This window comes from Callorhinus ursinus, unplaced genomic scaffold (assembly GCF_003265705.2).
Source record: "Callorhinus ursinus isolate GAN/ISIS: 27379988/994484 unplaced genomic scaffold, GSC_fseal_2.0 scaffold12, whole genome shotgun sequence".
Taxonomy (NCBI): Eukaryota; Metazoa; Chordata; class Mammalia; order Carnivora; family Otariidae; genus Callorhinus; species Callorhinus ursinus.
The window spans coordinates 66799358-66826932 of NW_027397074.1; the positions used below are offsets into that span (position 1 = coordinate 66799358).

General features: G+C 39.2%; 1 protein-coding gene and 2 pseudogenes across 7 annotated transcripts in view; 2 read left to right on the forward strand and 1 right to left on the reverse strand.

Annotated features, from left to right (window-relative positions):
* GRM8 (glutamate metabotropic receptor 8) overlaps nucleotides 1-27575 on the reverse strand; it is a 752293-nt gene that overhangs the window by 453744 nt on the left and 270974 nt on the right. The gene's annotated exons all lie outside the window — the stretch shown is intronic.
* LOC112818469 (splicing factor 3A subunit 2-like) lies at nucleotides 1356-2865 on the forward strand (annotated as a pseudogene).
* Nucleotides 27232-27528, forward strand: LOC141373819 (uncharacterized; annotated as a pseudogene).

Sequence of the window (27575 nt, forward strand, 5' to 3'; positions counted from 1 at the left end):
TACTCCATGGTGGTTTTGAGAGCTAAGAGTTGGAGTTAAGAATATCTTTAGATGGGGGTGCCTGGGTGGCTCAGTCATTAACAGGAATACAGCAGAGGAGACTTTGGGGGAGGAAAGATTTTTTACCTCAATAATTCTTCCTCAAAACTCTGAAACTTTACTTACAACTTTTAAAAACTACAGTCATGATGGAAGTGCTTCTTTCAGACCTGCAGCCTTATTGGAAGCTTTGAGGTTTCTGTCAAGCTGTTTAGATCAAAGACATGGATGGGCTTGAAGTTAAGGTTAGTTTCACTTTATAATACCACTAAAATGAACACCACAAAGTTTTGGGGGTTTTTTGTTTTGTTTTGTTTTTAAAGATTTTATTTATTTATGTGACAGAGAGAGACACAGCGAGAGAGGGAACACAGGCAGGGGGAGATGAAGAGGAGAAGCAGGCTTCCCACTGAGCAGGGAGCCCGATGCAGGACTCGATCCCAGGACCCTGGGATCCTGACCTGAGCCAAAGGCAGATGCTTAACGACTGAGCCACCCAGGTGCCCCCATCACAAAGTTTTAAAAACAAGGGATTGATTCCTTGGATTTAACTATATCTTTTATAGGTAAGTATCTGGCAAAGTCACATTTACAAAAGTATATACTTGGTTGAATTGAGGACCCGGGTACTTCAGACATCTAAATTTACTGAGCTTTTTTCAGTTAGTTTGTCTCTCTGCTTATTCCATTTTGTTTCACATTTGATTGATCGGACCTTAGACTAAAATGACCAAATGATCTGGTTAAAACTTCCATTAGGAAGCATAATACCACAGAAAAAATATTCACAATAAAATTTTAAATGGTGAACAACACAGGTATATGGAATAGGATACAGCTTGGTTAAAATATGTATATATATCTTTCTCAAAAGACACTATGTGCATAAGCATAGAAAATTATCTGGAGGCATTAACAGATTTTCTCTGCTAGTAGCATGAGGGATAATTTCATTTTTTTATGTAGTCCCTCTCTCTCTTTCCCTCTCTCCTTCCCCATTCCTTCTTGCCCTCCCTTGCCATAAAAACAGCTATTAATATCTAAAAAATACCTAGTGTTATCAGTTGTGTATATAAACCAAACCATCAAAAACTTCTGCTTAGAGTATAAATCAGTATAACATATAAGAGCAATTAGCAACACAGTAATGATTATCATTCCCAATTTTTGGCTTACCATGTTCCTATATACTGTACTGTTTCCCATGATTTAACTGTAACCCTGGAAGGTGGTCGTTCTTACTATTCCTATTCTACAGATAAGAGAAACTGAGGCATGAGGATATTAACTTGCTGAAATTCACACCACTAGTAAATTATAAAAGTCCAAAATTTCTGGTGGCAGCGGCAGGCGTGGAGTGAGCAGGAGCACGGGGTCTCTTTACCGGTGTGGTAAAGCCCCAACGCCCTCACCATGGACTTCCAGCATCGCCCTGGGGGGTAAGACCGGGAGTGGAGGCGTGGCCTCCTCCTCGGAGAGCAGCCGAGACCACAGGGAGCGCCTCTGGCAGCGGGCCCTGGAGACCATCGACATCAACAAGGACCCATATTTCAAGAAGAACCATCTGGGCTCGTACGAGTGCAAGCTGTGTCTGACCCTGCACAACAGTGAGGGGAGCTACCTGGCACATACCCAAGGGCAGAAGCATCAGACCAACTTGACCCGGCGAGCCGCCAAGGAGGCCAAGGAGGCCCCTGCCGAACCGGCACCAGAAAAGGTCACGGTGGAGGTGAAGAAGTTTGTGAAGCTTGGCCGCCCAGGCTACAAAGCAGAGGGACACGGAGATGGGCCAGCAGAGCCTCCTCTTCCAGATTGACTACCCTGAGGTCACCGAGGGCATCATGCCCTGCCACCGCTCCATGTCTGCCTATGAGCAGAGGATCGAGCCTCCTGACCCGCGCCGGCAGTACCTGCTCATGGCTGCCGAGCCCTATGAGACCATCGCCTTCAAGGTGCCAAGCAGGGAAATCGATAAGGCCGAAGGCAAGTTCTGGATTCACTGGAATCGGGAAACCAAGCAGTTTTTCCTGCAGTTTCACTTCAAGATAGAGAAGCCACCAGCCCCACCGAGCCTCCCTGCTGGGCCTCCTGGGGTGAAGAGACCCCCGCCCCGCCCATGAATGGTCTCCCCTCCCGGCTGCCTCTGCCAGAGTCTTTGCCCCCACCACCACCGGGAGGCCTGTCTCTGCCACCCATGCCGCCCAGTGGGCCTGCACCCTCAGGGCCTCCGGGCCCTTCCCAGCTGCCCCCCGGGCCCTTCCCAGCTGCCCCCCACCCCCAGCACCCGGTGTCCACCCCCGGCACCAGAGGTCCACCCCCCAACATCTGGGGTCCACCCCCCAGCACCAGGAGTCCACCCCCCAGCTCCCGGGGTTCACCCCCCGGCACCGGTGGTCCACCCACCAACATCTGGGGTTCACCCACCAACTCCGGGCGTCCACCCTCCAGCCCCAGGGGTCCACCCACCTGCTCCGGGTGTCCATCCTCCCCCATCTGCTGGGGTTCACCCCCAGGCTCCAGGGGTACATTCACCAGCTCCTGCAGTTCACCCCCAGGCCCCGGGAGTGCACCCTCCAGCTCCTGCAGTTCATCCCCAGGCCCCTGGGGTCCACCCACCAGCCCCAGGGATCCACCCCCAGCCTCCTGGGGTCCACCCATCGGCTCCTGGGGTCCATCCTCCAGCTCTTGGGGGTCCACCCCCAGCCTCCTGGAGTTCACCCCTCAAATCCTGGGGTACATCCCCCAACTCCCATGCCCCCGATTCTGAGGCCCCCACTGCCCTCCGAAGGCCCTGGGAACATTCTTCCCCCTCCCTCAGCCAACTGAAAGGCAGCCCCTTCTCCAGGCAAGTCTGGTGTGTTTTCTTGTGTTTTCCTTTAGAGCTGAGTTTGATGCTTTTGTACGGGGCTGTGTCGTGTCCCCACTGCTCATTAAAGGCCTCCCCCTAGGCCCGGCTTGCAAAAAAAAAAAAAGTCCAAAATTTCTGATGGTCCAAACCCAAAATGGAAGACATTGCTCTTAATCGTCATGCTAAGGTGTGAAAAGTCACAGACATGTACAAAGACATCTCTAATAATGTTAAACTAGTAAATCATTATTACCTCTGCTTTGTTCCACTTGGATTGGTACAAATACAGTAGCTACATCTACCAACTTTGCCCAGTCTTGCTCCATTTTGAATTTTTTTTAAGCTTTCTCCTGTCATGTCTTGTTAATATTAAACCTCCTTAGCCTGTTAACTGGCATGCCTTTCTCCTACAGAAAGTAGAACATGAAGAAGATATTGTCATATAACTATACAATAGAGTAAAAAAACAGCTGTTAAAAATATTAAGGAAAGGGGCGCCTGGGTGGCTCAGTTGTTAAGCGTCTGCCTTTGGCTCAGGTCATGATCCCAGGGTCCTGGGATCGAGCCCCGCATCAGGCTCCCTGCTCCGGGGGAAGCCTGCTTCTCCCTCTCCCACTTCCCCTGCTTGTGTTCCCTCTCTCGCTGTGTCTCTCTGTGTCAAATAAATAAAAAATCTTTAAGAAAAAAATATTAAGGAAGATGTCTAATGAATTGATATGGAGTGATTTCTAGGATAGACTGTTAAGTGAAAAAATCAAAGTGCAGAAGTATCTCTAGTATGGTATCTTTTGTAAAAGAAATAAGTGATTATAAGAAAATACATGTGCAACTGCTCATTTGTACAAAAGAAATGCGAGGAGGATTAACCTGAAAGTAAAGAGATTAGTTATGTATAGAGGGTATGAAAGGGATGGAAAGAGAGGAGAATGGGTGTGGGGTGGCAGGGACAAGGGATACATTACTTTGTAAACCTCCAGCTCTTAGAATCACAGTTATGGTTCATACTTTTCACATATCCCCAAGCAAAAAATGATTAAAGCTTGGACGAGGAACAAAGTGCAATGCAAAAATGCAATACAAAAATTAAAAATGAACCTAACTCCATTACAAATTAATCACAAAACCACAGTAAAGGGGTGGGGAATAATAAAACTAACCTAAATAACTGGAAAATAATATCCTGACTGGATACTGTAAGGCTGAAGACAAAAATAACTATGTAAATGCAATAATTTAGTCAGTAAGTGGGTATAGTTTAACAATTTTGAAATGAACTTTATGTGTGCACTAGAATTAAATAAAGAAATGCATTGTAGAAAACAGGAACGAGATTTTTCAGTATTGGAGAGAGAAGCGACAAATAAAGGGGGAAGACAAAAGTGAAGCCCGAGGTAACAGTATGAATGCATGTTAATATTGGATTCTGACCCATAGAATCAAATAAATATCCATGAGTCCATACTCATGGATATAAATAATCAATTATCTGGATAGATGGGAGAGAAAGATAGCTGTCTCGCTATAGAATTCCGATAAATAAATGTGGAAGGAAAGAGAGAAACAGAAAATCACCATAAAGCAAATAGCGTAGAAATAATCGCTACAGAACCGAGATCCACCAACGCATGCTAAAATCATGGGTGAAAGTTTGAAGAGAAACTGGATTTCCCTAGTTTCAAAGCATCTGCCCCAAGATATTTGTTAACAAGGGAAAAGGTCACAACTGTCAAGTGAAGAAACCCAGCAGAAATCATCTTAACCAAGTAATCAACATCAACACTACCAGTAACAAGACATACTGCCATCACAAACCCCATGATACGGTGCACTAAGGAGGACGCAACATCATCTCTGTGGTATTCTTGCCAAAAATACATACCCTCAATCCAATCCTAGGAAAACACCAGAAAAACCCAAATCAAGGGTTGGCAAAGTATATTTGGCAAAATAACTGATCTATACTCATCAGAAATGGTCATAAAGGTTAGGGAAGGGTGAAGTACTATTAGAGATTTTAGGAGAACACAGAGGGGAAAAAAGCAACAAAATGCAATGCAGGATACTGAATGGAATCCCAGAAAAACAACCACAACAAGACATTAGTGAAAAAACTGGTGAAATTTGAATAAGGTCTTTATTTTAGTTATTAGTGTTATGTTGTCAGTGTGAATTTCTTGATTTTGACAACTGCACAATGGTTAAGTAAGGCTTCAACCTTGTGGTTTCCCCTATCGCAACCTAGGGCAGGGATATATGGAAATTCTGCACTAGTTTTGCAACTTTTCTGTAAGTTTAAATACAGTTCAATATCGAAAGTTAAAAGATACCGTCTCTACTCCGACAGAACTGAAAATGCTTTTGAAGAAGTAAATCTATTTTTGAGGAGAAAGACCAAATTTTGGGGAAAAAACACTCTAATGTGAAAATAATAGCAAGGAAACTACATTTGGTCCAAAATTCCTACTTTTGGGCAGTTATAGCTTAAGAATTTCTATCAACAATCTGCCCCTTGTATACAACACACTTAAGAGTTTTTATTCCTCAACTGTAATCAATCTTAATACTCCAGTTTCAGCAGAGGCATCTTTCCCCTTCCCGAAGATGGGACCTTACGAAGCTCTTTGTCATCTCTTAGCTATTTACGACTCCAACCGTGAAAAACCTCTAATACATTTGATTTGGGGCCCAAAGGAACCCTATGGCTGAGATGGACAACTCGGGCAGTTCGTTTTACTTTCATCTGCTGAGATGGTGCATTTATTTGCTTTCTCACATCATGAAAAAGCCAGGTTGGGGTTTTGTCTTTTTTCTACTCCTCTATCCCGTTCTCTCCCCTATTTAATGGTGTCTGTCAGAAGAAGAGCTCTCAAGAGGCAGCTATGCAAGTTAATCAGTCAGGGCCCCAGCGCCCAGGAACTGTTTGTTACAACAGCAAAGGGAATGAAGCATATATAATGATGCCTCCAAGCAACAGACTAATTAATACCTCTCTCTTCTTTGAAGAAAATGACCCAATATTGAACTCCAGTGGATTATACAACATTTTAATTTACTATCTGTTAAAAGGAAGACCACTTTATAAAATGCATTCCTATTTATTCATTCTCTGATAACACTAGTAGTCATTCAAATTGGACCCTCTGGCCAAGGTCTTAAAAGAAACTTGACTAGGACGAGTAGATATTTAATATATGCCATTATACTCACGCCCCTTTTTTCTACCAAAATAGATCCATATGGAAAGAATCTGTGTCACAGGGGCAGCCAGTAACTCCTCCTTGTTGCTTCCTCCTTCCCTCCCTCTACTTTTGCTCAAGTTATTATTGGTAAAGTGTTTGCAAAGATTTGCCTTCCAGACAACAATTCAGAATAAAAGGCAGGAGATAAACACTCTTAGAAATAACATCCTAGTCAAATGCAAAACTGCCTTATTAGGAATTAAGAGAGGCAGCACAGCAAGTCCTGAACCTCACTTTGTTGCTGGGCACAGGAACATGAACATCTTAAGACTCCTGGAGCCTTTCTTCACCTGTGACTAAGACAACGGAGCTCGATAGCCTTGAATGAACTCTCCGGGTCAAAAATGATTGTGCAGTCAAACGTTCCTTGTGTCCTTAGATCTAGCAGATGAAAATACAGATGTCCATGTCCCGTGCAATATTTGGGATATAGTTACCCTAAAACTTACTCGTTGCTTATCTGGAATTCAAATTTAACTGAGTGTCCCATATTTTATCTGCTCACTCCCCTTTTCCCTTCTGAGAAATGAATAAGTAATGCTAAGGTAACTTAACTTCCAGGGCCTGGATTTTTCTATAAATCTACTACTTCCTCATTGTGGTACTCAAGCAATTTATTTAATTTTTCTAATTCTGTTTCCTCGTCTGTAAAATGGGATAATTATTATAACTTGCTCATAGGATTGTTGTGGAAGGAATCAGTCTATATGGTGCTTAGCAGAATACCATGCATCCAATAAACGCTTGCTCTTATTATTGTAATTACTTTGTTATTATGTTTGCATTGAATAAAGTATTCGTTAAAAGAGCAAACAAGTCAATATGCAAAGTTTGGGTTTATCAGAAAGCTAGAAAATGTCTTTGCTGAGCAAGGTACAGGGAGAAGAAGAATCTGTGAATAAATTGAGACTCCCTAAATTACACTGTAAGATTTTCCTGTAATCCCTTAGTAATAATTACCATCAGGCTTCAGAATGAGGAATGCTTACAGAATTTTCTTCCAGTGTTTCATACATTTCATTTTTCATTTCAATTCTGAATAAAAGGCAAAAGAATTAGAGTGAAACAAGTGAGATAAGCCCAAACAAATATGAGGAAAAGGAAAATATGTAAATTAAGAACACACTTATCACTGGCCCTTTAAAAAAAAAAAGGAATTGACAGGGACCTCTAGTGAAATATTTCTGTCTAGAGGCTGGTTTACAATCCCTTCCAAGATTACCTATGCCTGGATAGCAGCCAATATTTAAGCTCTTCTCTTCGAAGTGTTCTATCTGCCCCTTCCACCTTCAGATTCTCAAGACGTCTCCTAAGAACCCATCAACACCAACACAAAGACTGTAAAATAACATTTTCCTCTTGGCTGGATGCAAAAACCAGAACAGCAGAAAGGTTCTCGATGAAAATTGTTTGAATCACTATCAACTCATTCTTTCTGCTGTCTAGATGGGTAAAAAAATTAATAAATAAAGGGGGCTTTAAGTCTCCAGTTATACCAGCAGTTTCCAAAAACCATTCCTTTTTCCCTAGAGCCAGGATCAACATAAATGATTCACTGTCTTTATAGCTAGTATTCATAGGTATTTGAGGGTATCCCATGGACTCAAATGAGTTCTTTTTCTCTATCTGGACTCAAGAGGTTAATTATTTCTGTCAATGCAAGTCTGGCTTCCTGTTAACGAATCCCAGTGGGTCCTTTTCCCTAGTCTATCAGATAAATTCCAGATTCCAACATCTTAAGGTAATTTTTTTCCTACATTATATTGCTGCTCAATTGTGCCACCTCTAAAAAAATAAGTGACTCTCTCTAAGGTCTTCAATTTTCCCCCCTAACTTCCTTAATAAGAGATCAGCCTGACAACTTCATCAACTTCACAAGTATACACTGATGTTTGTTGTAGGGGATTCCCAGTGATTATAGGAACTCTGTTCTAGTCATCACATTCCCATTTTAATAGTAATCTTTTTTTAAGATTTTATTTATTTATTTGACAGAGAGAGACACAGCGAGAGAGGGAACACAAGCAGGGGGAGCGGGAGAGGGAGAAGCAGGCTCCCCGCAGAGCAGGGACCCCGATGCGGGGCTCCATCCCAGGACCCCAGGATCATGACCTGAGCCGAAGGCAGATGCTTAACGACTGAGCCACCTGGGTGGCCCTTTAATAGTAATCTTTAGGAGCGCCCGGGTGGCTCAGTCATTAAGCTTCTGCCTTCGGCTCAGGTCATGATCCCGGGGTCCTGGGATCGAGCCCCGCTTCGGGCTCCGTGCTCCGCGGGAAGCCTGCTTCTCCCTCTGCTGCTCCCCCTGCTTATGTTCCCTCTCTCATTATCTCTCTGTCAAATAAATAAATAAAATCTTTAAAAAAAAAAAGTAGTGATCTTTAAAAGGAACCTCAGGCGTTCAAGTTGAGATCTGAGTAGATTGAATGGCAGCCTTTGCACATGTATGTGTGACCTGCTTAGCAGAGAGAAGCAAGTTCAGACAACTTTGTTATGTAACTATCTGAGGCTAAGTGTAACTATCTGAGGATAAGTGGCACTTTAAAGCCATAGGAACAAAAACGTGCATGTGAAAATACTTTATAAAATTTAAGCTTATCACTATAAAATCAGGGCATTATTAGCTTTATTTAGAGAAAAAAGGGGAAAAAGATGCATAGAGAGCTACCTTTGAGGTTTGAAAATCTCCAGAGAAGAAATATGATGACAGAAAAGACAATGTATTGTGGACTCCACTCTATTCCTATTATTTTCTCTCTCTGAGGCTCAGTTTCATTTATAAAAGGCAAATGACGATGCCTCCCTCAGAGATTACTTGATTAAACATAATAGTATATGTAACATCACCAAAAATAGTGTCTGGCAGTTAGTAGAAGTTCAATAAAGGCTAATTTCCATTGTGCTCCTCTTCTTCAACATTCCCTTTTGAAATGAAAATATAACTGAAGAAGCCACAATTTGATTCCTTTATTACTTCCGAACATTCTCTTTATTAACCCTGCAGGAACAGGAACAGGGATAACAACAAGCATGTGGTAGGAAGGGATCAATACTGATGAGGAGAGATGAATCATGTCAGAATTCTCCACAGAATATACTAGGAGCAAAGGTTATTCTTAGGCTTAATTAAAGTTGCAAAGTTTATCTTTCCCTCTCTCTCATTATGGAATTCTTCACCCAAGGCAGAGCTTATTATTAGTGTGAAAATGAATCATGAAGCTAGATCTGGATAAAGAAAAATAATCTATGCAGTGGAAGACCTTCCAATGAAGACATGCATCTTTTTCAAGCGGGGTAACTAATCACAGAATCAGAGGCACAGGGGAGGGACTACTGTGTGACAACTTTTTAAAGGTTCCACAGATGATTCTGCTGCCTGGCAAGGATTAGGCCACTGCACTGTTGTAGAGCGTGCTTGTGCCTAGAAGGTATCAAAGCTCTCAGAGAGCTGAACAAAATTAGTAAGCGCTGAAACATATTAGCTGAAAAAAAATTAAAAAGCAGAAAACCTATAATAGAAGAGTCCCCTCCATATCCGCCATGGGAATTGGGATCTCTTCCCTTAAAGAAGAATCTACATGGGAAAGAGCCACTGTGTACTCTATTAAAGGGTTTCTCTACCCTCCCCCACCCTCAACCTCATGTACTGAAACACCAAATAGTCAGCACACGACCCAGTGTATTTCATGAAGTACGTTCAGTAAAGTTGTCCAGTGTCATCAAAACTGTGAAGGAGTGACCTGCATGGAAAATACACTTAGACTCAAAATTTACTCTATTGACTCTTCAACCAGGGTCCAAAACACAGTGAAATCTAATGTGGGCAGATGGAAGGAGAAAGCTGAAAAACGAAAGGAGGGGGTTAGTGAGCTTGTAAGAGTAACCCTAGAAAGAGACTTGGAAGGAGAGTGGAGGCTGTGAATCCAATTGAGCTGTAAGGACTGGCTTGGTGGGATCTTTAGTTGAGAGAAAAACGCCACAGTGATAAGAAGTAGTAAGGACAGATTACAGAGAGTGGTGCCTGCTGCTGGAAGGAAAACTACAATTGACCAGACCAGAGATAGAAAGTCCCCAAGCTGAAGCTCCATCAGAGGCCTGGAAGAGAGGGAAGGATGGAGCGTTTACAGGCAAAAAATTTGACAAAAGTGAAGTTAAGGGACAAAGGAAATCATTAAAAGACTATTTTTTGATTCCTTGTTTGAAAGATGGCAACATTATCCTGAGCTTGGGAGAAAGTCATAGAAACTTATATTTTCATTATATTCCATTTGAACTAAAGGGCATGGAACCCAAGTTTTGGAGAGAAAAGGTTGAAAGATCCAGAGATTTCTGGCAAAAGGGAAAAACCTGAAGTTTGTCTGTAAAACCTGCTTACAATTATTATTTGTGTATATGTCTTTTTCTTGTAAGGGACTCTAAATCTGTGATCTTTGCATTCTCCATAGTGCCTAGTAAAATACCTGACTCAAATAATCTTGAGCTTAATTTGATCATAAATCATAATTTGATCAGAAGCCATCTGGTCTGAGTTCTAAAGTCAGATAAACCTAGGTTGAAATCAGCTTCATCACTCATTAGCCGTGTGACATTGAATAAATTAATTACTCTTTCTAAACTCAGCTTCCTCATCTGTAAGATGGAATTACTGAGAAGATTGGAAGAGACAATGTATACAAAGTACTTGCCATAGCACTTAGAAAATTGCCAGCATTTAATAAAGGATAGTTCTTATTATTTTTATTATTGAGCTCTTTTTCTTCTCACACACATAATCCATGGTATCTGATGCTACACATACATCAGTCGGCCAGAAACCCAAGTAAATCAATGAATAAGAAAAGGACACCAATCAATCTTCCAATTTTTCTACCCTGCCAAGATCCTGGCAACTGGTAGTGAGAAAAAAACAAAAATCTACTGCAGAGATGCATCATCTTTGTTATCAGGACAGAGTGAGATGATGTCACAGTTAGCAGGGGGTCTTTACAAATGAAGACAACTCTACTAAATACAATGCTATTTCATTCAGCCTTCTTCAAAGACTCAAGCAAAAAATAAATAAATAAATAAATAAATAAATAAATAAATGAAATACTCCTCCCCAAAAAACAATTGAGATGCCTTAGCTTTTGAGGAAATGCATAAAACAAAACACATAGCTTTAGTTTTCAAAAGGTAGACAATATTTTATAAGAACAGGAATGAAAAAATTAATAAATTAATAAAAATGTTCCCATCCAAAGACAACACTGTTCTTAGAATGCTGGTTCAGAATTAAAAGTCAAATTATTTTATAGCCTATGAAGTTACATTTTCTGAGAAGACGACTATCGGGACAGAACTAAAGGCAATCATCTTAATATATTCTGGGCAGACCCAAGGAAATAGTAACACTTTAAATGGGACAGAGGGGCGCCTGGGGGGCTCGGTCAGTTAAGCGTCCGACTTGTGATTTCAGCTCAGGTCATGATCTCAGGGTCGTGGGATTGAGCCCCGCATTGGGCTCCCCTCTCAGTGGGAAGTCTGCTTGAGATTCCCTGTTCTTCCTCTGTCCTTCCCTCTCCCCTCATGCTCTCTCTCTCTCTCTCTCTCTCTCTCTAAAATAAATAAATAAATCTTAGAAAAAAATAAACTGGGACCTAAATTTGGCTTTGTTCTAGACCCGGAAAAATTATTTGTGTATGCTATTTCCCAGACATATATAAAAAAAGAAATTGAATTGAAATATGTGAACAGCATTGGACTATGTCACTTCTAAACAGATGAATTTTAAAATCCAAACTATTCCTAGTTTGAAAACAGTGCCATTAACTTTGTCTTTTCCTGCTACTCCCACTTCTTATATGAATTGAGTGGAACTGTAAATCCCCCTCCTAAATGGTTTAGCAATCCTTAAAATTCAGCAAAGAACATTCCCACCTCCAGGAGATACTCTCCTTCATTATTATGGATGACTGACACATAAACAAGTGGGATGCCTAGAACTGGAGCCAGTTCTTCTCTTGCGAATATTCACACATCAAACAATTCTTTCCTCATTTTCATAAAGACAGTTCTGACCATATTATCATAGCTAAAGGACAAAGTATATAGCTCTCAAAACTCAATTGATCTTAGTTATCTAAGTCTTACTTTAAAGGAAGATAACAGAAATCCTTTCTCTATGTAAAAAAGTTAAGCTTAAAAAAAAAAAAAGTGAAAGATTTTCTGGTTCATCCTAAATAGGCTTTGGAGAAAGAATCGCTAAGTGTGAAACTCCTCACCTACTGAATTTCATTGATCAAAGCATTTTGTAAAACAAGCAAATGCAGAATTTTGAGAGGCATTTAAAGGGCTTGTCTTTTAGAAGTTAATACACTTTGCTTAATTTATCATTGATTTCCATTCTCCTTTACTCTCTTATACTATCACCATGTGTAAGGGAATATAACAAGATTCTTATTTGTCTAAATTTAGTTTGAATTGCTCAAGCTCCAGATATTCATGGGGGCTGTAAGGTAAACGATGTGTGCATTCATTTGGATCCTAACAACACTTATGGCATCCCTACTGTGTGTCAGGCTCTGGGTAAGCAGGCTGGTGCTGGCTTTACTCCTGCCTCTGAACAGCACATAGCAGGTGCTTCCTGATGTATCTTTGTCATGTTTGCTTACAGGAAGCACATTAATAGAGTCCCAGGAACCTGAAGAATAGCACTTGTCCCAGGCTGGCAGGAGGGGAAGGAGAAGTGCTTCCCTCCACAAGCCTCTTTTGCTTGGACATCTGCTAATCAAGCACCTCTGGGCTCTGCTGCCCCATTACAGCAGGATCACCCAGCTCTGGTCTACCTCCTCACTCAACTGTTCTGGTCTTGAATATTCCTCTGTATCCACTGTTAGAAGAGATTCAATTCAACTCCCCAGCAGCTCAAACTATAAATAAGGAAGGTTTCTTGCTGATGCCAGGTACCCCTTTGCTCCCTTCCCAACCCTTCTCTACACCCCTCCTCTCCTCCTTCCAGACTCTGTGGGCTAAAAGTACAAATAATGTTGTTCACATATAAAATACTAATTTTAATTATAATTTTTGATTTTACAAAAACTGTCCTCAGATTGCTTTTCAACCTTGTAATAATAATAATAGCAATAACAATAGTGTTTATAAAGACAATGCATTTTACATTCCTCCCCTAAATGGCCCTGCAAAGTGGGTATTAGGGCCAAGGAAATTAAGGGTTAGGTAGGTCAACCCTTGACTTGACCAAGGTCAAACAGTGAGTGATAGAGACAAAATTCAAACCAGGTCCACTCAGATGCCAAAGGCCAGCTTTTCAAAGTGCCCCACACTGCCTCATAAGGTCAGGATGTGAGAAGCAAAGCAAAAATAAGATTATAGCCCTAGGAATTTGCTGAATACAGATTTGTTGTCCTTCAAAAGCTTATCAAAAACCAAACCAAAAGAAGTATTTAACTTCTTTCAACAAAAGACAAACACTGTAGAATAAGTTCAAGTAGCCTAAACTTTTGATTTGTACTACTGTGAGTAGAACAAACAGTAGTTTATGTTTAAATGAATTCTGGCAATGGAAGAGAATATAATGCACCATAATTGATTTATGGATACTGTGTCTCTTAATAACTCGCAGTTAGCAATTTCCAATTTTAACCAATCCCCTTCGATAAGAGCCTGCTCAAAACACTTAACATTGTTTACTTTGAATACCTGGGGCTAGAGCAAATGTTGCCCACTATGATAACCCGATCAGCTAAGCCTGCAGTAAATGTGTTACTCCTACCACCCACATGTTTACTCTGTCTAGTGGTTTCCCCTATAGGTCAAATTATTCCTGTGTACTCTCCCCTAAAACTGAGTTTCATGCTCAGTATTCAAGAGAGTTATGTTGTCTAAGGTCTCAATTCTACAGCTGTCTCTCCATTCATGAAAACCTTGGACATCTTTGACCCTAACTTCTCTTTCTGTATATCACTTTCCAACTTGTGTAAACATATATAAATGTTTACATATGTTTATGTACACAATTTATTCATCTCTTCTGTATGTAAACCAAGTAACTCACTCAGGGTTTTGTTGTTGTTGTTTTAAACACCAGATAGGCTCTAGTTCAGGAAGAATGGTTTTACTTTCCTTATAACATGATTGTAATAACAAAATAGCACTATATATTCTCAATTCCCCTTATTTTGGTCAGTTTCTAATGACTATTTCGTTTTCAAAGGCTCAACTTCATTTTTACACAGTGACACCAGAGAGTCCCTGGTTTATTTCTGTTTCAATCACAAACATTATTTCTCTTCTCAGCACAGTAATTTCTATAACTCATGCAATCAATAGTATCAATCGACTGAATTGTTTTAAATACATATAGTTAGTAGAGGAAGTTTTTGTACCAAATATTGTACAAACCATAAATACTATCAATCAACTTTCCAGAAAGCATTTATTAAGCATGTATTTTGTTAAACAACTCTGTTCCTTCCACTTAGAAACTTATCACCTAGCTCAGTGCTGCTAAATAGAAATATGATGCAAGTCACATATATAATTTTAAGTTTTCTAGTAAAGGTAAAAAGAAATGGATGAAATTAAATTAGTATTATCATTATTATTAATTAAAGTGTTAATATAAATTAAACAAATTTTATTTAACATATCTGAAATATTAATTCCAATATGTCATCATATAAAAATTATTGAGATATTGTATACTTGTTTGTATTAAATCTTCAAAACCTGGCATGTATATTTACACTCAATTCAGACGAGCCACATTTCAAGTTCTCAATGCCACCTGTGGCTGGCCGCTACTATATTGGGAAGCACAGGTCTAGATCAGTGGTTCTCAACCTCACTGCACAGTCACCTGGGTAGCTTTTAAAAATCTGGGTGCTCAGGCCACCCTCGGACCCATGACCAAGAATCTCTGGGAATAAGACCCAAAAATTAGTATTTTTTAAAGCTTCCAGGTGATCTCAATGAGCAGCCAAAGTTGACAACCACTTATCAAAAACAGAACGGAGAATGTTAACAAACACAGGAATGTCACCATTTGTTTATTTCAATATCAGGGGATCCAACAATAAATAACATCACGGAGTTCATGACTTGTATGAGAGCAAGAGAGACATTACAACGACTATTCACAATGCTGTGATAATCCCCCCAAATAAAAATGTGAACAAAATACAACAGGATAACAGAGAAGGAAAGAACCCCAATCAGTAGCCTGATAGAGGGCTAGTATTAAATGTCGTCAGATCAGGACTGGAGAGTATTTTTTGAATGGGGACAATTAAGTGGTTTTCAGTGACTTGAGCAAAAAGCATTTTAGTCAATACCATTAAAACCTCATTAATCAGAACCAAATTCAGATTTTATAATTTCTGATAGACGTTGAGCCACAAAATCCTTTTGCCCTATATATATGCGGGGGAGGGTCTACTAAGGAAAAGAACATTTTAACAGGAATAAAATTCTTTTTTTTTTTAAAGATTTTATTTATTTATTTGACAGAGGAGACACAGCAAGAGAGGAAACAAGCAGGGGGAGCGGGAGAGGGAGAAACAGGCTTCCCGCCGAGCAGGGAGCCCGATGCGGGGCTCGATCCCAGGACCCGGGGATCATGACCTGAGCCGAAGGCAGACGCTTAACGACTGAGCCACCCAGGTGCCCCAGGAATAAAATTCTTAATACATTATGTAAATAAAAATAACTGATATATTCATAAGTGAAGCTCTTAATCTGTTAGCTTAATGCACCATATATATTAAAATGTTATCAGAGTTATTCAATTATATTTGTAGAGAAAAGCATAGTAATTCAGACTTTTTAAGTTTATAAGTCTTTTTGTGGTATAAGCACAAATGCTCTTGAATCTGGTTTTCCACTGTCAAATATGCTTCTTAGTATGATAAGCTTTTGAGGAAACTTTCTCCCACTTATCTACTATAGTTGTAAAATAAGAATATGCCTCCAGCAACCTCCCTACCTGAAGTTCTTTTTCTAACTAATACATCATTGTTCCCTTATTTGCTCAAAATGAGCTCAGAATGTTCCTCCTTCATGAAGCCCTCCCTGACTATCCCCCACAGCCCCTCTGTCTGTGTCACCTGGTACACTGTGGACAAGATTCTCGTTACAGTTACTCATATAGACAATTAAGCACAAAACTGTAAACTTTTTCTTGCAATACTGTGAGCTACTTATGGGCAGCTTCATGTCTTTTTTTGGTTTCCTATCTCCAGCCCCAGCACAATGAGTGGCACATGGTGAGTACTCCAAAATATTCTTCAAGTTACATTGAAACAGGAAATGGCACTTCATAGAAACAAACTAAGAGCCAAAATATATTTCCACAAGAATAAAAGAAAAGATTTATACACAAAAAAAGAAAGAAAGAAAGAAAGAAAGAAAGAAAGAAAGAAAGAAAGAAAGAAAGAAAGAAAGAAAGAAAGAAAAGATTGATGCATTAAGCAAGGGTGCACAGAGAATTCTTAAAACTGTGATTATTTTACCTTAAAAGGAAAGGGAGACAGCAAGTATCTGCCTGTACACTGGAAATTTTCCTACAAAGTAATATTATGATTTCCTCCTCTTGAAAGAGAGAAACATATATATCATGATTTCTACACTGAGTATTTAGGGAGTGAATGTGGTTTGTTCAAATAACAAAATAATTGGAGATACTAATATACTGGTCAGCATGACCCAGCCAGGAAACTTGATTTGCGAAACTTATCTTCCTAAGTAAAACAAAAGTAATTGGGTCAATAGAAATAATAATGTGCTGCCCAAGGCTCTCCCTAGATCTTCTGAAAAAAGTAAGTCGATGAGAAATAGAATTGCCTTTGAGAGGAAAGGACCACTGTGGCTCTGGCCTGCTCTGAGGGACAAGAGGGATGGGGCAGGGACAAGGGTTGGGAGAAGGGGTGAAGGACTCATTGTTCACTGACCAGGGCTATTGGGTGTCTGTTGTAGAGTTTTAATGTCACTCGTAGGGCCTAACTCTACCATCCCAATCTCCCCCAGGACGTAAAACAATAGGGACTTACAGAGTAGAGCCATGCTCCATGAGACTCCTTCATACTACATCTGCTGTGGGACTCATTCATCCTGAAACACAGAATGCTTGGACCATAAGCATATCCTACATTAGGTCCATAGGTGAGGTGGATGTTTGGTAGTTCTTAGCATTGCCTCGTTTATTCACAATGCTCAAGATATATGAGACTTTACACACACACACACACACACACACACACACACAACATATATATATAACCCAGATAATTCTACAAATAATGACAAATAACAGTAACTATGCCAGATTAAGAACTCTACAAGCTAAGGTTATCTGCAAACCTCTTAAATCTATCCTCCTTGGGAAAAAAATAACAATACAGCAATCTCAGACACATTACATGTGCCTTGCTTCTTCATTTTCTCTTTATTTAGAAAATCATCTCTTCCTTTTCTTCCCAAATACAATTGCATCCCTAAAAATGCCTGAAAGCATCTTAACATGTTTAATCACAAAACAGAAAGCAGCCTTCATGTTTAGAAACTTACAGTACTTCATATACTATTTCTTTAATCCAATTCAGAGTCTGAAATAGGTCCAAATTCATATATAGTCCTAATAAGCTTTGAAATAATAGTCCTCTCTTCAAAGAGAATAGTACTGTTAATATATAATTGGTTAAGGTTAAACTAATAAATCATAATCAAGCAAAAGTAGGTCTTGAAGAAACTGCCTTAAGCCTCCATGACTTTACAATTCCATATTCAGCACTCATAACAAATCCCAATTCATGTGTGTGAATATATAAATATTCATGCATTGTTAAATGTGCACCTATAAATGCACAGGATACATATGCAGATGTAAATGTGTTTTATGACTTCCGCTTATGAAAATGTCTCATAGACATATATTGGTCTTGGAGAAACTACTACTTTGATATCCATTAGATATAATATATGAGTTTACCATTGTGTCATCATCATGGTATAATGCCATTGTCTAAGATTTATCTATTAGATAACTCAGAGGTATGTAAATGCTCTAGAAATAAAAAGAAAATTGGGAAGCCATTAAATCATGGTCAATAAAACATTTCTGTATCCATAATAATCTAATCCTCCAACTCCATCAAGTTTTAGCTACAATGACTTCCAAACCAGTTTACCACTTTCGGGTCTTCCTCTGCATCCTTGTTATGATGACAAATTGCTTAGATTGGCTGACTGCTGTTGCAAGATCAAGCGAAAGCCAAGCTTTGAAAACCCAAACCAATGATTAAATCAACAGTTGCCCAAATTAAGAAGCAGTCAAGGCTCCACATTAAATGGTTAAGCTTTGGTACTCCCTGACTTCTACTATTTACTCAATCCAGGGAGCCAGAACAATGAAATTAAACATTTGGATTGTGTTGGAGTTCCTCCCACAAAAGTTCTTACAGAATTTTAGGAGAAAAAATCCTAAAATGGTTTTCATATTGTACAGATTGAGGAAATCATTTGATTCAATGGCTCAATGCTGATAAGCCTTAGTTGACAACAATAAACTTTTCTAAATAAATTATTTGATCCATGCTAAATTTGTGTTGGCCTGTCAATGGCAGGTTATGGAAAGTTGTGGGATGGGGGTAGTCAAGACTGGGCAACAGGATAGAGATCATGGCTGGCAACCAGTTTATATGGACAGGGACTGGGTGGTAAACAATGCTAAAAACAAATAACCAAGGGATAGGGGGAAAAGCCATAATAAGAATGGGAAATATATGTTGGACACTTAATCTATGTGTTAGACTTTGCTAAGTGTATTAAACATAATTATTCTATTTCATTTTCATCTACATTCCACTCATTCATTAAAATGCATTCACAGGTACACATATATATGAATATATATCTACACATATATACACATACCACTGGATATAAAGTAGATGAGGAAACTGAGGTCCAGAGTGGAGTTACTCCAGATCTCACAATTAGTGAATTGCCAAGAGGGGTCTCAATTACAGGCCAGCCTTAGCAGATGCACTTAACTAGCACACTACACCGCTCCCTCTCCCCCATAAGTCTACGAAGAGGGCTAATTTCCAAGAAACTGGTCAAACTGGAGGTTGTAGACAAAGTCCAAGAGTTGGACAGGTGATCTCAGCTTCCAGTGCTGAGATCTAAGCCAGGCAGGGACACAGGCAGCCACAGAATCAGGGCATACCGGGCAGGAGTCTAGAGATTCATGTAAGACAGAAAGGCATAGGAGGAAACAGCTCTTAGGTGTAAATCCAGGCCCACGTTGATATTCAAGTCCCACACCAGAGCAAAGTTAGAAACATATCAAAAAGGGAGCATTTCAGAATTTGAGAAAAGGTCCTGGACCCTTTGGCCCGATTTATAAGGCACCAATCTATGCTAATTAAGTGTGTATAAGTCCATGGAGACAGAGGTGCGGCCTGCAGGTCACTGCAGCTGAACACTAGATCTTCTAGGCTGAGGACCACTCATGCTTCTAAAATCTCCACTGAGTTCCAAATGTGGTATTTTCCTCTTTTCCATTTATCACTGTCCTCATCCCCTTATTAGAAACAACAACAACAGTAAGACATCTACTTAGTTCAGTCATCTGGGAAATGCCATGGATAACACAGTACTATGGGTCAAATAATGCATTCAAGAACCAGTCAATTCAGTGGGGAAAAGAAAAATCAAATTGCTTATTTTGCATCATGCAGAGAAAAAAAATAAATAAATTACTTTTGAATATTGTGCTTTTCAATAGTTGTACTGATGTTGGGTAGACATATTCATGAGGCATCTCCACACTTTGTCGCTTTGGTATATTATTTTTTAAACTGCCTTTTCTTCTTGGAATCAAATTTATCCTTTTGGGATGCTTAATTCCTTAATGTCAATCTTTTTTTTTTTTTTCACTAAGCAAGCAAGTTCTTTGTTTTTTCAACTAAATTCTTTAATCAGCTTTTGTTCAAACCTGTTTATTTCTATCTGCATTACAAATGCTAGATTTAACCAATCTATCAACCCAAGATAATACAAGGAGGAATCCTGTCAGTTCGCCCTTTCCTCTCAGGAACAAGATACTGTATTCTGTAATTTTGAAGAAAAGAAATAATAGAATTAGATTAAGATTGAGGACAAGAGGATGTCAGGCCAATGAAAGTCACGTGGTCCTTCTACAGTCTTCCCATCTTATATGGGGAATTGTAATACATTTGTGCTAAATGCTTTGAGTATTCTCATTATGCAAAAAAGCATTAGAGCCTAGTATATTTTGTTACCATAGTTGTGCCTACTGGGAACTATAATTAAAGCACATTTGAGCAAATGCAATTTTATTTGTTATTAAGCAACTAAAAGCTTAGTCAACCTTGCAAATATGGCATTATCTTAGGATTACAATATGAGCCAGCCAGCTATCCAGTAAACTTTATTAGGCCCTATCTTTATTAGCAATGCCTCCTATTCCTTTTGTAAGAGACTTCTATGCTATATAACAGTAGTTCTCAAACATTAGGATGCATCAGAAGGCTTGTTAAAATAGTACTGAGCCAGACTCCCAGAGTTTCTCATTCCTTAAATCTGGGATAGGGCCCTAAAATCTGCATTTCTAATATGTCCCTAGGGCATACTGATGATGCTGGTCTACAGACCACACTTTAAGAACCACTGCTATACAATGTAGTGGTTAGAGCTTTGGAGTCAAACCAAGCTGGGTTCATATCCTAGCTCTTCTAAGATCTATATGTCCTTGGGCAGCCTACTTCATCTCTCTAAGCCTCAGTTTATTAATCCACTTAGTGGACATAATAATACCTATGCAATAGGTTTAATATGAGAATTAAATGAGATAAAAATATGGAAAGTGCTTAGCCCAGTGCCTGGCAGGGAAAAAAAGCAATGCATGGAAGTGATCAGTTTATTATTATTATTGTTCTTAAGTGGATAAATATATCAACAGCTACTTCAAAGTATTCATAGCCAGCAGTGTGCATCAGACTCACCCAACGCACAGGTAAAAATTTTTGTAAAATTCACACAATGAGCTACCCTCCCCCTCAGAGATTCTGATTTCATTGACTCTAAGATGCCATTGATTATAAGATGGACCATTATTTTATGTACTGCTAAGGAAGAAATTCTGCAATTATACTAGGATTAAACTAATATAAAATACATTCATATTTCGGAAATGAGAAAATGTGAGAAAAATGTACATCCTGGAGTTAATAAAATACAGTAGGTACAGATGTGAATTTGGGCTTGCTTCCCAGGCTACTGTGATGTGCAATTCTGGTTAAAAAACACTGACCTAGTCAATGTGATAGCTGCAGAGGGAACTCAGAGTTCAGACGCCTCAAAGCTAACACAGCGCACAGGTTGGAAGGCCTGAAACTATAACACAGGCCAATCTCATGATCCATCATATAATTCCACTGGCTATTAATGAAACAAAAATATTTCCACTTGGTTTGACAGCATCTGCACTCCAAACCTGGAAGTGGCCTTCTCCCACTGAAGAGCAGTTATTCACATGATGAGAATAAATCAATCCATTGGTAGAGCCAATCAGATCAGAGGAGAATGTAGTACAGTCTGCAAGAAGGTGTCAGGCCAAGACAGACTTTTCTTCCTAAACAGGAATTCCAGTCCTGAGATTTGAGGGGTATTGGGGGAGACTTTTAAGGAAGACCAAACATGATTTCCATTTGGGAGAGAAGGGAGCATGGTCAAGGTCCCACACCTTATTGAGACTGGCTGTAGTAAGTTTTTATCTTCCATCTTGATTTTTAAATTGTACTGTGTAAAGTGCTGGGCAAAAGAAGCTGATTTTGTATAATCTGACTGTTTTATCAAATTTATGGTAGTTGCAATTTCCCTTCAATCTAAGAACATTGGATGAAGACATTAGTAGCATATGACCTCCTTCAACTTGATACTAATGCTCTCACCCATAGGAAATGCATTCGTTCTGTAACATAACTTAGAACAGAGCAGTATCTTCTGCCATTTTTATTTGGGAGCTTACAATTTCTAATAACTTCAGTAAATGATCTCTGGTAGTCTCCATGCACAAGTGAATTATAACAAGAAAATAAAATAATATTAATTTTAGCTCCTGACAATTCTAAGAATGTAAATTACTAATGAAATGTTGAAATAAAACCATAGCTGTATTTGCAGATTTCCAACTATGAAAATTTCATTTTAACTCTTTCCTATCTTGTGACTACCCAGTCCCTCCTTAAATGAATGGGATCACTAATAACTATGAGTTTGCTAATGAGGACTCAATCTAGATAGACAAACAAACATAAGATGCGTAAGTCAGGGAGTACAAAGGACATTTGTTAAAGGTCCACATAGTGACAAACTATAGCAGTCATAATTACAATTGAAAAATACATGAGTTTGGATGATTTTATCATTTTCTCACTGTATTGGAACCACACACAACACACGCACACACACACAATCAATGAAATCTATACTTCCAAAAATATTTTTTTGTACCTTGGAAACTACTGTTGGTCCTGGCTCATATTAAATTTCTTCCTATAGTTATATATTAAAGATTTACCACAACAATGTTTTTAAAACTGTAATGTTCTTGAAGTTTCATGTTTCCAGTTACAGAGTAGGAAAAACAAGATATCATGAAAAAACAAAAATGTCTACATAATTTAAATGATTGTACATGTAGAATATAATTTAATATGAAATTCAGTCACCGGAATAATGACATCCTAGACACAAGTCACACTGGTCATTGAGAATATCTGTCAACTTAAAAGAGGAGGAAGCAGCAATATCTTTATAGGAAATTAGTTTACGTTTTACTATAAATATAGAAGATGGTATTTTTTAACTGATCTGTCTTAAAGGTTTAGTTACACAATGAATGCAACCCTTATTTTCCACATAAGGAAACAAAGACTGAGCTTGTAATTCTTCAATTCTATCCACCAACTGTAATATTCAACTGACTCATATGACCCTTCCACAAGGATTTATCATCACTGAGGGAATCTTTGTACACCTTATCTATTTTTCCCAAAACGTGTATAAACTTCCTGAAGTTTCATGTCATCTGTGTATTTGCTGATTTTAAATATTTTCAGTTCCTAGGAAGATGTAAGAAAAAACTTAAAAAATAACCATTAGCAGTGGCTTGTAGATTCTGGTTTGTTTTAACAAAAATAGCAATTATTTCAAATCCTCTGCTGATTAGAAAGTAGCGGATCTCACTTGATATGTCAAAGCATTTTGATATTATACTTTGTCCTCCCATAAAATGCCATTACCATCTCTAATAATTATCTGAATGTTCAACTTTTCCCATTATCCTTTTTTTCTTAGTCTTATGTGTCCATTAGGTTATTGCTTGCCTAAGAAAAATAAGCTACAAAGAGGCCAACGCAAAAATTTCAGGAGGAAAGAATAACAGCCAAATGCCCTTTCTTTCTTTCTTTAGTATAATTTCTAGGATTCCAGAAAATGTAGACACCTAGCCCAAATCACCTTCAGAGAGACTTTTAGATCTTTCAACTTATCCTTGTGGACAGAATGGAGTAAGTAAATTGAGTGCATGAATAGTAAGGCAGATTAGTCACAGTTTCAACAGCTATACCCAGAGGGTGCTAATTAATAGAACAACATCAATCTGGTTCCAGGTTTGGAGCATCATAGAAGGATTCTTTCTAGGTTCCACTTGTTTCAACATTTTATTCAATGTCCTGGGTGAGAATATGGAGAGGACATCACAAAATTTGTAGAAGGGAAAGTGACTATATTAGATGACTCAATTAGAATCAAAAAAGAGGTTGACAGGTTAGAAGCAAGGGCTAAACATAATAAAATGAAAAGTAATTGAAATAAATTTTAAATGAGGTGATTAAGTTCAAAAGGACGGTTGTTTTGTACAGAATGAACAGTAGCAATGGTTTTGTAGCAAATCATGTTTAGAGATTTTAGTCTATAGAAGGGTTAATATGAGTCAACAGTAGACAGAATGTTTATTGAATGAATGAATAAAATAGTGTAGAATCAGTGGGAGAGGAGAAAAAAGTAGGGAAGAGTAGGGGAGGGAAGAAGAAAGAAAGGGAGGAGAGAGAGTGGAGAGGAGAAAAGAGGGGACGGGGAGAGGAGAATCCATATAAAAAGTAGCAAAAGCTCCATTTGTCTCTGTGCAGCCCAGACCAGCCTTGAAGTACTGCAGTATAAGAATGGACAAACTGGGTTTATTCAGGGGTGACCTGAGATGTACAGTCAAATCAACAAATCAAAAACATCCAAGACATTCTTGAGGGAATCAGGCACATTTAGCCTTGGAGATCTGATAAGCATGTTCAAATATCTTAAGAACTTTAATGGGAAAAAATTAGAAGGTAAGTAAATAAGCTGAGTGCATGAATAAGAAGGCAGATTAGTCACAAGCAGTTTCAACAGCTGTACCCAGAGGGTGCTAATTAATGGAACCATATCAATCTGGTTCTAGGTGTTGATCATCATAAAAGGATTCTGTCCTAGGTTCCATTTGTTTAACACTTTACTCAATGTCCTGGGTGAGAATATAGAGAGGTCATCATAAAATCTGTTACAAGTAGGACAAATGAACGGAAGGCACAAAGCAGCAGAACTGGATTCTGTAAAAGTAATTCAGTGTCAAAGTTCTCCAAAGATGGAATGGCTCAGTTCTCAAAGGATGGAGCTAATATCCACTTTCTCCAGGAGATGTTAAAAGCCCTGACCAGAAGATCCTCGGCACAGTTTTTGCCACATTAACTCAAGCATAAGATAGGTGGGGACTAGATAATCTTTGAAAGTCCTTCCCAACCTCAAGATTCAATACTCAAACATTTTTTTCTCCCCTGTGGTGTAAAGTAGGTTCTTGCAAAAGATTTTCTCTTACAAAAACAATGAAAACAAATGGTTAGCCTCGGAGGTGATCCAAGTCTTCAGGAAACCCTAAGAGAATCTTCTAATGTGTTGTGTGTTTGCTCCTTAGAGAACTAATCTCCTTCCCCTGGAACGTGTTAATATCTGTTTGTCCTCTGCTATACCGGCTGACTTTGGGAAATGGCACACAGCACACTTTATCTTGCTAAATATAATAGTCTGCCCAGCATTCTTCCTTTATGAGAAATCCCTGTTCACTTTCATAAATTATGTGAATGGATCTGAAGTGTACTTTCCTTTCTTCAATAGAAACTATTCCCAAAAGTAGCCTGAAAACATGCCAAACATCTGCTCCTACACACAGTTCAATACATGATATTGATATGTATTATTATTGGGTGAAGTTTGAATACAAGGCAAATTTAACACACTCCTGAACAAATTCCTCCTCCTCCCATGGCCCAGTCACAGGAACCTCAAGGAAATCAGTATAATTCTAATATTTCCTATGCAAGCTGTAAGTAACCAGGTAAGTCTGATAAAACAAAACCACAGTAGAACATTCCAAAACCTAATATAAATTACATAAATATAGTAAGATAAATATTTCTCTAATTTAACAAATATTTTAAAACATATAAGTATTTTTTTACCATCTGCTGTACTTTCATATTCAAAAATGTTGCTTTTCCACCCTGTGAGTTCTTGGGTGCCCGAGTGTTTGTTTTGAGCGTATTATACCTACCCCATCTTTTAATAATCAAATGCAATTAATGTTTATCATGGCACAAAGAAAAGTAACCAAAATCCCTACATCCTGAATTCTTTCTAGTCATCCACAGAGGCCTCTCCCATGCACAGCAAGTTCCCTAATGGATATGTTCATAAAGACTTTCAGAGTAAACACAACCGTATTATTAACTAGGGCTTTGGCCTCAAATACCTCTCTGGTCTCCTTCCCTGATGAACTAGCCTGGATCTCATATGAGCTTGGCAGACTCTTCTTGTCCCTTGGGCTAAAGATTAATTAAAAAAAGCCCCAACAGCTAATCCTGGATTCCTTTCCCAAGTCTCAGTCTGATTCTAGCCGCTGACAAAGCCTCTATTCTGGCACAGATTACATCTACCCACAGGAGGCAGGTTTTCCTAACTGGTAAAGTCTTTCTATATGCCTGTGCTGTCCAAAACAGCAGCCACTGTTCACTTAAACACATTAAGTTAATTAAAATTAAATAAAATTTAAAACTCAGTTCCTTAGTTGTACCAGTTACATTTCAAGGGCTCAACAGCCACATGTGGTCAGTGGCTAGTGTATAGAACATTTTATCACTCTCTATTGGACAACGCTGCTCTAGGATCCCATTTTGTTCTTGACTTGGGCAAACCTTGGTTTTGGAGTTAGGCAAGACTTTATCTTCCACTAAAGATCTGAGTGTGCAACTGTTTACTCGTTTGTTCACTCAACAAATATTTACCCATTCCTCTCCTAGCTGCTAGATATATAATCAGGAACAAACAAACATAGTACCTGCTCTCATGGAGCTTATGTTCTAGCTGAAGGCCAACAACAAACAAGTGAACAGCTAATAGAAAAGATTATTGATTATGAATTTTAATCATAGTATACCTCCCTTTTAACCTCAAAGTAACAAGGTGTTTTTGTTTCATTCAAATGAGCCCGTCCCTACAGTGGTCAGCCTTTCTCTTGACTTTCTTCAGATGGCAAACACTGATGGTTTTAGGATTTACTTGAGTCTAGTGTGTTTTTCTGTCTTTTTTTCTTTAGAATTTCTGCCCACAGCTTAATTCTTGCCTGTGCACTTGATTCCCTCACGAATTGTTCTCCGGGCTTTATAGTTCCAATTATCACATTTTTAGGTGTGACTACTCTTAATTACTTATATTCCCAAATAGTAAGACAAACTACTAGACATCCCCTCTTTGAAGACCCCACCCCAGCTTCTTAAATCTTATCATTAGATCTTTAGAATGCCTCTTGAACTCATCTCTCTCTTCTGTTCCCAGGGGGCCGTACAATCTAAACTGTCTTTCCTCATACCTGAATTACTAAAATGTATGCCCACGCCACATTTGTCTCCATCCCCTCCCTGGTTGGGACCGCCTCCCAGTAGTTGCTGAGACCACCACTCTCTGCAGTGGTGCTGAAAGGACCAACACTGACAGATGAGTACCTCAGTAGCCTGGCAGCCCCACCTCCCCTGGCCTTACTCATCCCGGTAGCAGCTCTGAGAATGGCACCATTTCAAGGGACGGTGACCCAGCAGCCAAGTTCACTGGGGTTGGGGCTGGCCTGGTCAGAGTGGCTGGCTCTGAGGCTGGGATTGGGACTGTGTTTGGGCCCTCATCACTGGTTATGCCCAGAACCCTTCTCTGAAGCAAAAGTTTATCTCCTATGACATTTTGGAGGCCATGGGGGTCTTTTGCCTGGTGGCGGCCTTTCTCATGCGCTCTGTCATGTGAAAGAGCCATCTCCACCTCCCATATTTCTTTCTTCCACATCTCTCATG